The sequence below is a fragment of the Rissa tridactyla genome, chromosome 1 (genome assembly GCF_028500815.1).
Source record: "Rissa tridactyla isolate bRisTri1 chromosome 1, bRisTri1.patW.cur.20221130, whole genome shotgun sequence".
Taxonomy (NCBI): Eukaryota; Metazoa; Chordata; class Aves; order Charadriiformes; family Laridae; genus Rissa; species Rissa tridactyla.
This window is the reverse complement of record NC_071466.1, coordinates 188048886-188068469: the sequence shown is the minus strand read 5'-3', so window position 1 is coordinate 188068469 and position 19584 is coordinate 188048886.

Sequence of the window (19584 nt, the reverse complement as noted above, 5' to 3'; positions counted from 1 at the left end):
TTAGGGTTATAAGAATGACAAGTTTGCATATGAAAGCAAAATGTATCAATTTACTGAAGGTCTTGCAATGTATGTTCTTTCCTCCATGGTTCTGGTATTCCTACACTAAGGGAGCAAAGACATTTTTTAAATAAACCATTGCACTGAGATCTGACAGGTTTTGGTGACTTGGGAAATCAGTACTGGGAATCTTTAGTCAAGTCCTGCAAAATATATCAAGAAGTTCAACTAAAATACAGTCAAAATGAGTCCACAGACAAAAATTTCAAAAGAAAAATTACTCTGGCAGTAAAAAAAAATGTAAAAATATGTTCCATTTTTCCTACAGAACTGCTTCTTTTTACGGTCACTGAGTGTTCAGATGAGATTCCCACAAGATGAGCAACAGAGGGAATATTCCCCTCTATAAATTACTCTATGCAGTAAATTTTATGTGTTGAAGCTTTATAAACTTAAAGTGCCTAAAAGCTTTTGCTGTGTGAAATGCAGTGGGGGAAAAAAATAATGTTCTGGTGTAAAATTCTGTAAAAGAGCAAGAAAGGAAAGCAGCTCACACCGAAGCTGAAGAAGGGGTCAACTCCCCTCACTGCTAGTAGCAGCATGTGCCCACATTAACGCGTTACTATACTTGAGTCTCAGGGGCCCTTTTATTCCTAAGAAAGTCAGTTCTGTGCAAAAGGCCATCACTTGTCCTGTACAAAACTTTCATTTCCATTAAACATGTCACAATAATAACGAGCCGCTAGTCATGCATAGTCTTTTCACCTTTGAAACAAGCTAAGGACTTTGACAGAAAAATATGTTTTTGTATTGCCTGACATTTTTCTTGCCTTACAAATTTCCATACGCCACACTCACGCTGTCTGCTTCCGGCAACCATGTTTCTGTCAAAGGATCATAGTTCTCACTTTGCTCTGTAGCCGTGTTTTGCCCCCAGCATATCCCCTCTCCAGCCACAGACCTCAAGGCTTCCCTGACTGCACACGACTACATCCAAAAAAGGAGAATACTGCCAAGGAGGTCAGAGCAAATTTCTCATTCCCCTTCAGCAGTGACGAACACTATAGAAGCTCATGTCTGAGAGGAATAATACAGGGCTCTTCTTCAATCGTATTGCGTTCAGAACTAGGGTCAAGCAGAAGCCAAATTAAATGGATGAATGTTACAAGAACTTATTCAATACTGAGTTGCTGTGACATGATCTTTCCCTCAGAGAGATTTCAAGCAAAAATAATTTTCATGTCTGGCTAAAATAACTGTTCTGGGCAGCACACAGTTTATTTTCTTTCTGGGAGACCATGAATAATGCCTTAAATATCATAAAAATAAACAGAAGCAGATACAGAACAAATGTGCAACTAAGTGATACGACTGTAATTAAGCTTTTATCTCCACAAACAAATGGTAGGAGATATGTATTGTAATTGCGGTAGTTTTAGACAGATGGGATTGATTTGTTTCCTTGTAAATGGTACACCCAAAATACTTGAAAAAGAAAATATATAAAAGCACTCTACATTTTCAAGATCTCCAGCAAATAGCACCCGATGTATTGACACCCAGGTGTATAAATGATTGTATTAAAGGCACAGTGACAGAAGCAAAGTAACATCTTAGACATTGGCAGATGCAATGTCAGAAAACCAAGAAAATGCTCCTCCGTCCTTGACAAGTATGAATGTGAAAAGATTTATACATCTTTTCAGGATGAAATACAACCAGAGATGCATTTGATGCCTTTGTTACAGATCTTAAGTTCCAGTTTCATTCATTTAATTTCCCCCACATATAGAGGACATTTTCAAACAAGAGCATTTAAATTCAGGTGTATGTGTCCCACCAGTATTGGTAATACTTTACTGATAAATGCCCCTATACCATGTGAGAATGGCCACTCCAGCTTCAGTGGCTTGGAATTGACCTTATTTGACCAGAAAGAATATTTTGAAAAGAAGTTACGATAAGTAATATCTCAATACTTATGATTTAGTGATTTTTTTAATCTAGTGAGATGGAAATACCCTATGAAAATCTTTGTTACAGCAATAATAATTGAACTAAATGTAAATTAAAGATCCATAGCTGACAACAGGAAACATAAAAATAAAAAAAAAAAGATAAAATACAAACACTACTAGAGGCAGAAAATCATCACACTGTGAATATTGTCCTTTGAAGACTAAGCCACATTTGGCCAGGGATTCTAGTAATGATGAGGATGATCTTGAGGCAAGCTGCAAAAATGCAAAAGAACAACCCATCTGCATATAGTCACTTACGTACAATGACCTAAATTTTATTCCACTATACACACATACACTCAGGCACGAACACTAGACTACAAGAATGTTAGGGCTTCAAAATCAAGTGGTTAAATGGACTAGCATCAATCATATGCTAATCTGGATAATCATAATGCACACCACCATGTCACATATATTGGTAGACAATGCAGAAGCCCATATCTTCCCTGTGCCTATAATAGGGATTAGATGTAATGCTTGATTGCTGTTATTTTTTCTGAGATCTTTGTGTCATTCAGTACATAGGCAAACAGAGTTAAAGAATTTTCTATTATTGTTTGATGCTTAATGCTTTAGGTGTTGCATGCCACTCAAACTTTGCATTGAACATGAGAATTCCTCATGGACTGCCTCTATGCTATTTGTCTTCCCAATATCTGAGCATTGCATACATATAAATGTATTTTCACAGCATCCTGTTGAGATAGTGGGTGTTATGAGCCCTACTTTACAGACGTGAAGCACAAGGAGAACGAGGCATAAATAGACACCAACTTGCAGATCCTGGTTTGAGTTGGACATCACCCGATTTTTTCAGAGTATTTATCCTTATAGAGAAATTTGTAGCTATAAAACATACAACACACTCTTAAATGCCATAGCATACAAAGAGGGAAAAATATTTTTACTCTCAAGCTTTTGATGATACTTCAGATTATCTGGATTTAGACATTCAAGTGTAATGATATAAGAACTGAAACCCTGAGCACAGCTGTGGTAAGCTAGTGTAAAGAGCTGAATGCAGATTAGAAGTGCCCATAGTAGCCTGTGTTGCTGAGGAGCACATGGTCACATTGTGTACTATTTGGAGTTTCCTAACAGTTGTAAATCTCTTCGCTAAATATATCCAAATACACTTTTGTGCTGTGTTTCCCACTGTGCTGTAGTTGGGAAATGATTAAAAATAGACGTAAGTATTGAAAGGTTGCCAGAGACCTGGATTTGACTGCACTGCTTTCCTGCAGAACTTCTAATGAAAGATAAATCTCACACATTGTCTCACTAATGACTGGTGAGAAAGCAAGATAAGTCTATAACAATGCATATTCGTGTGTTACACGAAGAGCTGAAGCCTTGCATTTCATCTGATGTCCTATATCCTAATTAATCAGCTAAACGGCAATTCATCTAAACCAAACTGGAATATCTGTGAACACTTTTAAAACCATCAATAGGTGGGTTTCATCATGATTTTAAATTCTGCAGGACAATCTAATCATAATAATGATACTCAGTAATAAAATTATTGTTATTGTTTTAAACAACTGACTGCAGAACTGTGATTATACAAGTAAGCCTTTCTGCCCTTTTTGAGACCAACTGTCATGATGTAAAAAAGATCTACTCATGTGGTATCTTACTTATACCGTCAATGGCTTCTAATGATGTCTTTCTAATAAGGATGCTCAATCTTTTACATAAGTAGACGTTAGTATTCTCCATGTCAATACCTATCAGACGGGAAATATTTTCAGGTTATAACTGCTGTTAAATTATGACAAATTATATATCATATCTATGTTGTTCATGCCCATGACACAGGCTAATAAATAGTGTACTTTTGGGGTATTCATTGCTTTGGCCAAGCTAGAAACTTAGTCAAGCTTTAGTCATTCAGTTACTCTAGTTAAACATAAGAAATTAACTTTTCCAGCCATTCGTCACCCATGGAACAGAGATATTCATGGAACGCTTTGATGAGGTTTTTTTTCACACGTGCTGTCCATGAGAAATATTCTGCTGGATCTTCTAGTTAAAACCAAGGAAGAACTGGTTGTGACAATCGAGGGCAGCTTTGGCTGCAGTGATCACAACGTGTACCCTGAGGGAAGTGAGAGAGGTAAGTAGCAGAGTACCTAGTGCAAGGGTATAGGGAAGATGCAGCCAGACTCTTCTTGAAGGTGCTCAGTGATAGGATGAGAGGCGAGGGTCATGAGTTAAACTAAGGCAATTTCTGTGTATACAGGCAGGAATTTTTTTAACCCTGAATTGGTCAAACACCAGAAGAGATGGCCCAGTAATCGTCTGGCACCTCTGTCCTTGGTCCTGAGCAACCCGAGTCAGGTTGGACCTGCTCTGGGTGTGGGACTGAACAAGTTTACCTCCAGAGGTCCCTTCCAGCCTAAATTATTCTAAAAACTATGACCGAAGACCCTGGAATTTAGGAAAGTGGAGTTAGGCTCGTTCAGGGAATTGTTAAATCAGTCCTCCTGGGAGGCTGTTCTCACAGGCGAAACCACCCAGGGAAGTTGACTGATCTCCAAGGACAATCTCCATGATATGTAAGCACAATTCACCCCAGGTTGCAAGAAAATGGGCTGGCCAGCTTAGATAAACAAGAAATTCCTAAATTCCTAACTGAGCTAGATAATGACTGGACTGATGACTAGAAAAATGCAAATGCTACACCTATCTTCAAAAAGTGGCAAGAAAGAGGACTCAAGGAACTATGGGCAGGTCACTCTAGCCTTAGCCCCAAGATGATTCTAGAGCAAATGCACGTGGAAGTCATTCTACATGACACTGAAGTGCTTTATTCAAACAGGCACAAACCATACACGTTCAAAGAAGCTTACTGCAGTCTTCTTAATGTGCAACTCTAGACAGCTATTAGATGTAAAATGAGTGTTGAGCAGCCTGGCTGTACTATTTAATAGATTTGGTTTTCAGTCTCTAGTTTTTAGTCTGAACGGTAGCTGAGTTATCAGTAGGCCACGCACAGTTTTTCCTGTACTGAGGTATTGGTTGTGTTGCTATGATGTTTTTATATTACTGAGTTGCCAAGAGGATGTGGAAATTCCTTTTTTTTACAAGTCTCAGCTTGTCATTTTCAGACTGCCATTTCTTCACGCTCCCACCACTACTGCTACTTTCCTAAAGTACTACTAAAGCTACTCCTGCTTTCCTAGTTCAGTGAGATTAATCAGATCATCAAGCTAATCTGACAGAAAGCTAACACACACCCCCAAAATGTGTCAGTTACTCCTGAGGTGCTTTCTTTTTTTTTTTTTTAAGTGAGATCAGTTTGTGAACATGAATGCTAGATGCAACACAAGGCAGAGGAGGATACCAACAGCTAGGAATGAGTGAAAAGTCATGGACCAGTTTTCTCAATTTATTTTCGTGACCCAGCTCCCATCAGAGTCAGTTTCAGCACAAGGGAGAGGCTGGGGATGTAAGATCATGAGCAGCTATGGAAAGGAACTGCTCTTCTCAACAGCAGCAACCTGTTAGATTAACTTGACAACAGTACTCTAAGAAAAACTTGGCCACATGTATTAAACTCTACTTCAGTAGGAGCACATTTAAGCACAGGACCACCCATTTAAAATGGTTTTGACTTCAAAGATTTAATGTTATTGTTCATTATTTACCTTACTGTCCTGCTTAAGCTCTGTCTGAGATCAGGACCTCACTGTGCTAGATGTTGTACCTACCTAAAGAGATAACCCTAGCTTCAAAATAACTCTGAGAGATGAGAGGTGAAAGAAAGGAAAATGATTATTCCCCATTCACAAAAGGGAAACTTAGGCAAAAAGTGGTTAATGATATTCTTTTTAACTTCCTAAGAGGTGTGGATACTCAGTTCCCATCCATTTTAATAGAAGTTGAGTATGCAAAGACGTGAAAAAGTGCTGTAAATCCTACCCTGAACGGATTCACAAAAGCCTTCCTGGAATCTAATGTCGGGAGTTTTTTATAAGCATTTAAAGTAGCATATGCGTATATGCCTATGTCTGTATATGTTTCTGCGCTCTCTGGCTTTCAATAAGCAGCCAGCTCAGCATGTCTTTGCCTGAGTATCATTTATTTGTACTGATCTGTAGAATATCACATAATCCATTTACAGGACAGTGTGTAAATATTTTGGGTACTACACGGGCTGAACAGTTTATCCTTATATACTTACCCAGACATGGGCCGTGTAAACTGCTCAGCTTGCTCTACTGATTGAATTTTCTGAATGTCATGGTCAGCTGTTTTAGATTTGTAGGACGCCACAGCCAAATTTTCCACACTGCTTTCAGTGCCAATGGTCACTAGGAAATTCTCTCTTTCCAGGGTACTGCCATTGTCCAAATTGCAGGCATAGGCAGACCCCAGACTACACAGTCACCCATTAGCCACAGGCTTGGCCACTCCAGCCTCTTCTCTGGCCATTCCAGAAATACTGTGTGCCAAAGCTGCTCTCAGCCAGCCAGACCGTCCCTCACACATCTATGCATACATAGAAGACTTAAAGTAGACAGGGAGTGTAGTGATAGGACAAAGGGTAACAGTTACATTAGACAGAAATTCTTTACTGTGAGGTGGTGAGGCACTGGAACAGGTTGCCCAGAGAAGCTGTGGATGCCCCATCCCTGGAAGTGTTCAAGGCCAGGCTGGATGGGGCTTTGAGCAGCCTGGTCTAGTGGGAGGTGTCTCTGACCATGGCAGGGGGTTGGAACTAGATGATCTTTAAGGTCCCTTCCAACCCAAACCATTCTATGATTCTATGTAATAGACTTGAAATCACTAGAAAGTTTGCCAGCTATTTTGGCTGTCCAATCACACAGTTTCATCATTTCCTCACAGTCAAGCTTGCAAACCATAAAAGACATTTCTGCTTGGAATATGACCCATATCTGTATCCACACAAATCCCAGTGCACATTTCACATAATATTTGCAGCGAAATGAAGTAAGCATCTTCCTGACGTGTGCTGTAGATTAGTTGAGAGAAGAGAGGAAGGAGACAGACTACGAGATCTGAAAGACAGAAGAGCTTTCTGGAGACGTTTTAGGCTTAAGAGCTAAGACTCAGGGTGAGTATTAAAAGGAAGACAAGAGTATGGTAAAAGGCAGTCAAAAAGAAAGACAGAAAAAAGAAGCTGATTGAACTAGGTTGACTTTAAGCTAATAAATTGGAGAAACTGTGGGTGGAAGGAACCAAGGAAAACAAGGAGAGCAGCCTCGCTCTCCTAAAGAAACATTAGCTGACTGAGGGTGAGGCCCCCAGGATGGATACCTCAGCCCTGCAGGTAGCCATTGCATAGTCTTCCCTTCCCAGCCTCACCAAGGAGGCATGATGCATACAGCATTAGCTGAAAGGAGACATCTTCAACTTTCTGGAAGATCCCTTCTGAAATCACATCACCTCTGAAATCTGCTCAACTATTATACAGCGACCATGTTATGTCTTGACAGACACTTGTCATGGGGAAAAGATGTTCAATTCACATAGTTTAAATAAAACCAAGATCAAAGCTACACATAGTTAATTGCCAGTCAGTGAGCTCAGGATCATTACCACTCAAAATCAATACCAGCAATAGAACTGATACACCACAATACCAGACACTTTAAAAATGTTGACATATACCTACAAATTTCTAAACACCCCTCTATGACTAATACTAAAAATTTCTACTCCCTCTGATACATGCCAGCACCCAAATATGCTTGGGTGCACACACATCCCCCATGCCCTCACCCATATGTGTTACATGAACCAGACTCTCCTGAGAGTGAGGGTTCCCCCACTTGCACCTCCCACCTGCTGCAGATGTGGGTGCTCCACATCCCATGCTGCTCCATACAGCCCTAATTCAAAGCCCGTGACAGGTCATCCCACGAGGTTATCCCACAAGGTCATGCCCCAGGAGCGGTTCCTTGCTTGGTGCACCCCATACTGTCACTCCAGCTGATGGGTGCAGCCTGCTTATCACATCCAAAGGGGAGGACCTGCTGTCAGGCTGAGTCAGAGCTTGTGGTGCTGGTGAGGTTGCTTCTGATAGCGTCAAATCAGATTTACCCTACTGCTCCTTTCCCACTCTAAGGTCTCTCCCCACTGTTATGAATTTTCATGCTTATATACTCCTTCCCAAGCTGACTCCTTTGTCTCAAAAGTCTCTTCAAAATTCCCTGGTTTCTGTTGAATCTGGACAACATTGATTGTTCTCTTTAGCATTGTCAGCTGGGCAGACACGCTCTCATACCATTTGGGCTATCTTATTCGCATACCCTGAATACACTCAGACTCCCATCTAACAACAGTTGTTTCTCAGGCCATTCTGCCAAGGGTGGGCTGTGCAGGCACCCCTGCAAGTGCTGCCGACACAGTGCCTGAGCTGCCAGATCGTACTTGATGAGCATATGTCAGCCTCATAATCAGCCTCAGGGAAACTTCTGTGAAGATGCCAGTAAAATCTGTAGGAAGAGAGCTCATGCTCATTCTGGAAACTGAGCCCCAGACGCAGGCCAAGCAATGCTCCACAACCTTAGTCCAAATACTGGGGTACTGGGATCGTCCCCAGGGTGCTGGGCTGAACCCTTCATCACATGGATCCCCAAAGACACAGCTCTGAGCAAAGAAGACAGAGCTGCCAGCTACGTCGGCAGAGCCACTTCCAGCAGCTTCCTCAAGCAATAAACACAAAATAAACCCACTGATTTCTGCTGGCCTGTTGTTAAGATATGTGCAAAGGCCACTTGTCAAGTTTGTTGAGCTGTTTATTTCAAATACATCAGGAATCTATTTTATTACCAGACTTCATTTTAATCAGTCTTTGATGGTTTATGTAGCAGGTACAGTAGAAATACCGTAAATAAATGGAGAGATAATTCAAAATGATTGTTGGCATGTATACTGTCAAAATAAGAAGTCTTAAAAGTTCCCTGAGTACTTTTTAGCTAAAGAGTCCATAAAGTTATGATCTTCCTTTCATTTCCTTAAAGTACTAGAAAAAGGAAATGGTTTGGAATGGCAAGATCTTAACATATAAATCACCAACCCCATTAATATTTCATGTTTAAATGAAATAAAGGTTTAAAATATTTATCACGCTTCCTTTGTTCACAAATCTATCTCAAAGAAACAAGGACAAGGACAAGAAATAATCTGTCACTTGGTTGTCACAAGGATGTTAGCCATCTTACTCCATTTGTAAAATTCTAGCCTACTTGTCAGACAATTAGTGATAAATGGTGCAGCTTCTAATGCTGTCTTCCCCATATTTAAGAAAATAAATATTCTGTCTATCCACCTGTCATGACTTTTCTCACTGAGCATCTAGTCTCATCCAAACAAGAAGGTCCTGCTATCCAAAGCTCAGTTTTAACACTCACAGTATTAAATTTCCCCACTTGGGGCGTAGGCAGACCCCTCAAGGTGCCATGCCTCCTAATCCCTTATCCACCTTGTCATTTTGGACATTTTTGAGACCGCTTTTCAAAGAATTATATCACTACGTGTGTGTGTAGCAGAGAAGTAATACAGGGTAGCTTTAGACAGCTAGATTAGTCAGTTCACCTGTGCAGGCTGTCCAAATAGTTAATAGAAGAGTGATTTCTCAGGAGATGATCTCCAAACATTCAAAATAGGCTCCTGCCCTGACCTGTGCTCTGTCCTCCCCCTGACTATATAAGAAACCTCCCAGCTGAGGCTCCTTTGCCATCTCTGCTGCAGGACTGGTGCACCCTCACCAGCCTGATTCTCCAGCCATCCAGGCTGGGAAAGCGCTGGAGGGCAGCATGGTCACTTCTCTTATTTGCAGACACAAGGGCACTAGCATGGAGGCAAGAAGGGTGAGGACAGTATGGTGTCCTCCTCCCACTGTCACATTGAGATGTGGCTGGACTTGTACATGAACTAAAGAGCAAAACCAAACTCAAGCACTCCCAGGTTCAAGAGCAGATCTATGCCCAATATTAGACGCTGGCTTCCAAAAAACAAACCAAGAGTGAGGCAGCATGACCCTGTCTGGGACAGGTTCAGACAATCAGAGACAAAGGGTGACTCCAGAGAGTCTAGTGATTGTTTTATTCACTAAACCTCCATTCTAGCAGTGCGCTAGTGTCAGGTCAGCACTAATTATGAACTAGCTCTGAGAATGTATACAGACCAATTTTCCCATCCTGTTAAGATCCTTGCTGCCAAAAATTAGAAATAAATAGAAACAGCATAAATTGCAATCTGAGAACAACAACAAAAAAAATATCAATATGTCTGAAGGATCCATACATTGTCAGAACTTTGCAGAATTCCAAAAATATGTCACATAACTCTAGTTCAGATGCAAAAGTAAAGATTAAGCCATGATGAAATCCATAACAGGAGCCAACTTCTTGGCTATTTGTATATTGGCCTAACTCAAGTATGCTTGGGAAATATAATATACAAGTATTATGGTCTTAGAAAATTGAATGTGAAAAATAGAATAAATGAGCTTCCTTAAATTCCCCATGAGTAGGTCTTGCCTAGTTACAAATACAGGGCTTGAAGCCAAAACCAGAATTGATGAAATTTATAATGTATGCAGCATTCTCTGCTGGACAAGCCCCTGAGCAACCTGAAGTAACTAGACCTGTTTTGAGCAGAGGGTTGGACTCCATCTCCTCCAGAGGTCCTTTCTAACCTGAATAATTGTATGATTCTACGATACAATATCTAGACCTTTTTCATTTAAAGTTAATCCTACTATAAGTTAGTACAAATTCTCAATTTTTGACGGGCATGTTCTTCGTGAACAGTGTCAAATGCAATACTTTGACAAATTTCTGGAGGAAATGGTGAAATGTAGCAATGTAGGACTTACCTCTCAGTGCGGTGCCTTTTCAATGAACTATACCATCTCCCATAGGATGCATTCCCTGTGGGAAGAATATCCAGTCATTTTCTTTATTGTACTGCGAAGTACCCATGTGCTAACAATTGCCAGAACCCTCAGTTCATATTGCTAGCATGCCACTTGGTATGACAAATTTAAAAAAATAATGGCATTATTTATACAGGGAGGATTTTTATTGCATGAGAGATTTACGATTCAACAATCACGTTGCCTGGTTATTGCCTCCCTGTTCATTTGCATCTTAGCCACAGAATTTTTAGTCCATAATTCTTTTTCATATAATGTAGGTTTTAATAGCTATTCAGAAGAACACTATATCTGGCAGAAACATACTTCAGCAGCTCAGTAGGCTGTAACACCATAAAGGATACACAAAACTGACATAGACATATGGTTATAAAGGGGGTATAATGCTATCTATATTTGCGGAGTCCTCACTGTGGTCATTTCAAGAGATGGTATGAGGGCTGAGCCGTGACTACTCAGACAGTGATCTCAGAGCATTCTTCTGAAATCTGTGGTATACCCAGTACTTTCATATTTGGTAGCTCATTCGGCCAGCTTTTCTCCAAGAGGCAGAGCTGTTTCAATAATGGATATGACAGCAACAACAATATTAAATTGAGATCAATTCAAAATGGAGAGATTCTTATAGTTTATTGTAACAGAAAATTGAAAACAAATCATCTTGTTTCATTTTGCAGATGAATCCCTGTTTACTTTTTCATAAGCTGATAATTTTTAAATTAAAAACTGATCATTTTGACATTCATTTTGACATTGCAATTCTTTTACTTACACTTTTTCAGCTGAAACCTTTCGCCCAACTTGAACCAAATTCTCTGATAGATTCAATTCTCTCAGAGAAAACCAACAAAGTCCTTGCCCATACACACCCTCCTCTAGAGTTTCAAATGAGGGATTTGCAGGAACTCCCGTAAATTCCTTTTTTATGATAGCTACGAACTATAATAAATTGACATACTTCATACACATTTCTCTGGCAATGTTAAAGGAAAGTTAATAGCAATCCTTATCGTAAATCTGAGGAATAACCCAGTGTGGGGGTATGGAGGATGGAAGACATCTGCTCCGGCCTCATGAATGCTTACTCAAGCCTGTCAATTTTCCTCAAGTAACCACGCACTTGACCACAAACCCACAGCAAATACTCAGTCCTGCAGCAGGGCTTGCTTGGACCCATCGTCCCGACTCCATCTGCAGCCAAGCCCTAGAAACACACATGGCAGCTATCGCTGGTTGGACATTACTTCCCAGCTCCACTGCCTGACCATCAGACAGCTCCAGGCTTCCAGCAGCCTCCTCCGCCCAGCCTCTCTGCCTCCACTGTGCCTAGTGCCTGAGCTGCTGCCTTCTTCCTGTTGTATCTCTCCCTGGTGGTTGAACTGGGGTGAACAATCTACCACATTGTTACCAAAAGCAATCTAGCACATCCACAATCAAATTCAGGGACAAAACTGCTTTTCACAGTTCACTTTCTTCAAACAAAGATCAGAGACAAGCCCTCAATGTGTAATTGGATCCTTATTAGTTTGAGAAGCCTCTGTTCATTTAATTGACATTCAATAAGACAAGTATGGCATGCTTAATAAAAATAGGGATGATATATTGGCACTTTTATTTAACACCCAGTTACTTTGACGTAGGCGGGCTTGTTAGGATATTAAAATTAGAACTGAGGCAACCTTACAAGCTTCACAGTTAAAACTTGCTGTAGTTTCCATTTAAGAACACTTCATAAAAGAATTAATGTTGTTGCCATATGACAAATTTCTCGTAATAAGCCACCAACACGCTTTTCCAAATAGACATATACAAAAATAATGAGATTTACAAGAAAGCTTATATCTCAAGCTGTTAAGCTTGGTTGAACTTCTGAGGAAGTGCATTTACTGGTCCTTGCTCTCACTCTTTTCCTCCCATCCCATTTCTTTCTTTTCTTACCCATTTCAGTCCCATTATTTTCATATTCAGGAGGACAAACACAAGTAGCTCTAAGAACGACAATAGAGTATAAATGATTTGTATTTAAATTATACCGGTAATTAATCTGTTCTTCAACAAACAAACTGGTCTTTTAGAGGCTTACACTTCAAAGGCTGCTTTTTGCTAAGATTGCACATATCTTGGCCTCTTCCTTTAACTACGCAACTATGGGTATCTAAAATACACGTTGTATATCACACTGCATTGCAACTTGAAGATATAGGAAACCTTCACAGTAGCATTTGTACCATGGGTAGCTGATGAAGGCAGAAAGAGATGCACTCTCATTTACTTGCCAGGGTTAATTCTCAGTGCAGTTTTGCTCTTTGTGAGTTATGTTTTGATATCTTGGCTGAGACTGCTGAGGGACAGGACAGGCTGGAAGCCTCTGTGTTCAACAGCTGATGTATAGACTTAAAATAAAACAAACCACGTTAGGAAAATATTCAACTTTCAGATTACTGACTGAAAAGTCTGACTGAAAAGGATTCACAATTTCTATCTTTGGCCACTTCATAATTTTGCATTTAGTATAAATAAAGTGGTGAATATTTTATGGAAGGAATAGTCTTCATCTATCTGTTTATATAGTACTCAGTATAATCATCTTTAAAAGACTGTTTTAAATATCTTTTTCATAACATAGATGATAAGGGGATAATGAAGAGAATAACTGATTTATGTAATATTCTCTCCCTGTCTGACAAACATACCAGTAAGGACCATATCCACTTATATGGCTGCACGCCCCTTGCATAAGAATAAGATGTATATTAAAAAGAGCGTGGCCAGCAGGACAAGGGACGTCATCCTCCCCCTCTGCTTTGCCCTGGGGAGGCCAAATCTGGAGCACTGTGTCCAGTTCTGGGCCCCCCAGTTCAAGAAAGACAGGGAACTGCTGGAGAGAGTCCAGTGGAGGGCTACAGAGATGATGAAGGGACTGGAGCACCTCTCTTATGAGGAAAGGCTGACAGACCTGGGTCTGTTTAGCCTGGAGAAGACTGAGAGGGGATCTCATCAATGCTTATAAATATCTAAAGGGCGGGTGTCAAGAGGATGGGGCCGGACTCTTCTCAGTGGTGCCCGGTGACAGGACAAGGGGCAACAGGCAGAAACCGGAACACGCGAAATTTCATCTCAACATGAGGAACAACGCCTTTACTTTGAGGGTAGCAGAGCACAGGAACAGGCTGCCCAGAGAGGTGGTGAATATTCAAAACCAACGTGGATGCATTTCTGTCCAACCTGCTGTAGGTGAACCTGCTTTGGCAAGGTGTTGGACTAGATGATCTCCTCAGGTCCCTTTGAATCCCTACCATTCTGTGATTCTGTGATCACCCCTTCTTCCAGATACCATGTAAACTGTGCCAGGGACCAGGGCAGCCCCCAAGGACAGTTTGCAAGGGTTCTTCCGGATCCTTGTGTTACCTTGAATCCTGATGTCTTCAGCCAGACCTAAGATTAGGAGCTGCACAAGGTGGCAGGTTGCTGTTAGCCACTAGGTACTTATTGGCTTTGAGATTATGATCCAGTCATTGAAACTTTAGGTTTGAGCAGAACTCTTTCAAACTTCAGGAAAAAAAAAGGAAGGCTTGGGAATAAAGAGCTGCCAGATCGTTTAAGCAGCAATCAATTTCAAACTTCAGACATTACAAAAAAAAAAAAGTCATGTAAGCAGCTTAAAATTGGAACTGTTCATCTGCCAAGGAACAAACTGTAAACTTTAATAGCTATTACGTAGTCTGTAGATGTTCTCAGGGGGATAGGAAAAAATTGGCACAAATGCTTTGGTAATTGTGTCATACAAATTGGCATTGTTCACTGACCCTCAAACCTATATTTTCATCTCTCTGTTACAATTTGCTGTTTTGTAGCGTATGTGCTGCAGAAAGCTCGCTTAGTAACTGCCTGTTTTTTATAGTCTATGCTTTCTTAAATGTATTTGCTTGGTATTGAGGCAGGCACTCAATTATACAGCTGCAGCAAACATGACCATTGGGTTAACATTGCATAGTGCCGTAATGGTTCATAAACGTAGTTCTGCATGTGACACATTACGATGTTTGACAATATTGTTTTAAAGCCTACCCAGGGTGAAATAGTCCCATTTTCTCCAGAGAAAACAAAGGAAACCACAGGTTTTCATGTGATGCAGTCTTTTGCCAAACTTCACTTGAAATCAAATAGATGCCATAAACTTGCTGTTGATAGGGATGTTGCAGGATTGGACAATAATCACCTTTTCACTTTAGTGGATTTTGACTGTTGTAGTAAGTGCTCTAGTCCTAAATAGCCTAGCACATGAAGAAATGTTTTAACTATCTTCTCCTCCAATTTGTCCTTATGTTAAATTGTCCTGGTTTGAGGTAAAACAGAGACAATTTTCTGTTCAGTAATTTTACTTTTTAGCTCAGCCTCTTGTAACTATTTGTTTGTATGTATGTCCGAAGGTGTCTATGTACTTGGTTTCAAACGTTGGTTCAGATAAGATTTTCTTTTGAACCAAGACAGTTTTCTGACTTACCTTGTCCATCACATGTGATCCATTAAGCACTTTCATCTCTGGGTGATCATTCACATTCTGAGCACGCAGCATGCCTTGGGGAGCAAGATGAAGTGTAAAAGTTTGTGCCACTAATGAACACTCGTCTAAACCATTTGCATTACTTTTTACACCAGAGGAGCGAGACATTTTGAAATAGCTTGAGTTAATAAAACTAACTTATTAATTTTTAGAGTTCTAGGGCATTCTGTGAAGAGCAGGATTTAAGGAAGAAGAGTTTAAAAGAATTTTCAGAGTAAAATTTGAAGAAGTGGTTCCATTCCTGTTTTCCCATTCTCATTATTACAAGGTAAACTATCATTTGATAACAATGTGAAATTACACAATGCTAAAACATTAACTTTGAAGGTTATGGATATTGTGACATTTTCTAGCTACATAGCATACTCACAATATATTTTCATAAAGTTAACAGAAAACTTGAAATTTCCAGGAAAAATAATACTGTTTGCTCAATTTCTTTCTCTTACAGATGCAGGAGGTTGATGAACAATTTGAATGCAGTTCAGTTCTGAGATTTTTGTCTGAATCAACTCTACATTTCCCTCCAGGACACAAATGCATGTACAAACTTGTAATTGGCTGATTTCTCAACCTGAAGGCAGAGAAAATATTTCAGCTTTGGAGAGCAGTATAGAAAAAAAACCCAGAGTATTACAATTTAAGCAGTTTGTATCAAATCACATGATTAAATTTTAACATATAAACACATCGATTTCTGACATGGATGTTTTTATTGCAAAATGATGGATTTACCTTAGAAGTTGATTTATACAACAGTATTCAACAGCATTCTAAGGATAGTCCTTCTGTGCCTTCAGACATTTTACAGATAATGCACATAAAATGCTGTATTTCTTTTGATCAGTCTCAAGTTAACTCTTTGTCTTTTATCAATGAATTAATTCTATTTTACAGCCTCGATACTGCTTAAAATTCAATAGGATTAGCCTAATTTTACATTTATGAAATTTCTCTCATCTTCTTTGATTTATAGAAAAGAATCTTTATTAAAGGAAAACCTGAACCTACCGAATTAATGTGTAAGTCAGGTATTCAGTCAGTCTGCTTCCTCCATTTCAGTGATTGAAAATGTATTCTTTATAGTGTCCCCAGGTAATTAAAACAAAATTCAGCACTTTGTGGCTTAGAGACAATCCTTGCTTAAATTGCAAGTAAAATGAGCTCAACTGCCTCATTCTCAGCTGAACAAAACCTCTGTGACAGGGTAACACCCTTCTCTTACAGAATCATTAGGGAATTTCTACCGAAAGCATCAGACTAAGGTGACATTGCCGGGAAAACGAGTCAAAAGATAAAAGACATTTATATGTCTATACGTTTATACATTGCAGAGATGCAACCACGTGTCATCTCCTCCTTTTAGCACCATGGTATTCCATGGAAGAGGTGGGATGGGGGAGTGTTGGGCAGAGCACCTCTGCCCTCTGGGCTCCCGAAATAGCCAGTGGCACCCTGGTACGACTTGCCTGCACAGTCATCTGTATGTGCTAGACAATGCTGTCCACTTCCATGTGCTAGTCACTCTCTTTATTATGTCCATGTCCGGTTTGATAATCAGTGCACTGTTTCATCACAAAAAAAAAAAGAACAAGAAGTAGGTAAGGATATGCCTGCACTACCGCCACCGAGACGAACATCACCTGAGATACTTCTTGACCACTCTGCCTGTGTGTGTATGTCCATGGGCAGAAGGCCTTGTTAATAATGCATGCGGTCCAGTTCTGATCATCTGTTTCATCCCTGTTCACAGCCTAAATGAACACAATATGCTTTAGCCATCCAGTATGCACCTTTAGTTCATGTGCACTCTTAGTGCGCTCTGAGGGAGCTTTTATCATAGAATCACAGAATCATAGGATGATTTGGGTTGGAAGGGACCTTAAAGGTCATCTTGTTCCAACCCCCCTGCCATGGGCAGGGACACCTTCCGATAAACCAGGTTGCTCAAAGCCCCATCCAGCCTGGGCTTATATGACATCCTACTCCTATTTGATCTTCCACATCCTCATCAGGAAGACTTTGGCAGTGAAATTCCCCAAAGACTGGGCACGCTCCATCCAGGATCTGCAGGAGCAGCAGCAGAGCAGCCCCATGGCAGCTGCACATCACTAACTAGTGTATTAAGCCCGTGCATACTGACATTCAGGCACTTCTGGAGCTCTAAGTGTTTGACTTTCCATCATATCATTCCTTTAATGCAGTCCATATGTAAGTGTCATACAATCCAGTATCACTCCTCTGTGTGAATGGAAACACAAATCAAGCGCAAATGCTACAGTGGAGTTTTTAATCTCTTCTTTCACAGCAAATGCATTAAACTCCAAGATACCCAGGTGCCGAGAAGAAAATAAGGATTTCTTTCCTAAGGTTTGCTAACATATTTTTTATGAACAGATAGTTACAGCCGAACACATACCGTCTCAGAACATGAGATTGCATCAGTCTTGTCAACAGAGGATCAAGAATATGAATCACATTGCCAGCAGACTGGAATTTGTATTAAATGTATCAATAAGCAGTGTGTTCACATCATGACTGTGCTTGCCAGAAGGCTTGTATTCTCTATGATGAAGTACAATTTTTCCCATCAGTAAGTCAAAAGCTGGAGCCACTCAGCATTAAATCATTTGAGGCCAGACATCTATTAACACACTTAGAGACATGGGCAAACATTTCCAATATACTGTGATAGCTAGCAGATAATTTATTCCTTGTATCTCTTCAAAGGTGGTCATATAGATAATAACTGAACTCAAGAATATACTAAGGAATACAAGACGACCAGCATCGTAAAGCAACAATTTTGGTTTAATATATACACAACTAAATGCATAAATATGAAAAAAAAATTAATGTTTTATGCCAAAATTCATCTTTGGGTAGCTTCATGGAATTCAATGCACAGAAAAATAATCTTGGAACCAAAGAAAATAGCTATATCTTCTTAGCTAACTAAAATAGCAATATCAGAGATAAGAGTTGAATTTGTGATTAAAATCAAGCCTTTTATATTATTTCAGCTTCAGAACTGGTCTACATTTGTTGCACTGTGACAAGTTTATGTTTTGTTTTAAAACTTACTGTAGGTTATATGCTAATTTCATTTAAATAAAGGTGACGATGATGACGACAACTATGATGATGACAATAATATCAAGTCTTTCTTGTATGTGCTTTTGATATCTGTTACTGCATCAATTCTCTCCAAAAGTGGTTACTGGGATGTAAGGTGATGTCTGTCTCTAGTTGTATCCAACCCCCCCAGCCATAATTTCCATAGATTTTCAAGGTCAAATTGTTTTGTTTGGCATTTTTTTTCAAACTTCTTTCCCAGATGGTATAGAAATGTTTCCTCCGGAAGGTCCTACCGTTTCCTGTGCTGTTAAGTCAGAATTTGGGAGATTTGTTGCTAAAAATTGGATAATAGACGATTTCAACAATTTTTGGTAAGTATGCTGAAATGGATGCAAGAAACATAAATCCACAATTCTGAAGTTCTTTCAGAGTGTCAGTCAAGATATAAAAAATCATTTGATGAATACAACAGCACTTGAATATGTTTTTGCAGTGCATCTCCAGCATTTGGATGGAACTTCAAGAAACCTTTGGTTAGAGTTTCGTTACCTCCAAAGTTCATTATGGAGCTGGATGATAGAACAGGTTTGCTAAATTAGCTGCTATGACCTACTGGTGGAAAGCATGTGCTTTGGTCTGCTGTGTTGGCAAGAAGAAGCAAGAGGGAGTGGGTACGGCCTACTTAGTTTCACGTAAAGCCTATTCTTTCTTTCATTCCTGAAAAAGCAAAATGCAAAGTAAGATGCCCAGAGTTTGCCTTCTTAATGAGATGACAGGAGCATCATATAAGCCCAAGAAAACGATACAGCTTCTATCCTTTTGATTTCTACCCCAGGAAGACAACCTGGGGTACCTCTGCAAGAGATTAGGGCGGGTAGAGTCTGGGAACTGTATTGCAGATCGTGAGGCTCTAACTGGGACCATGAGAGTATAGACAGGCCTGGGGTTGGCACACACGGGACTGAAGAGGTGGGATTTGGGATGGCAATTGAAGTTTTGGTGTA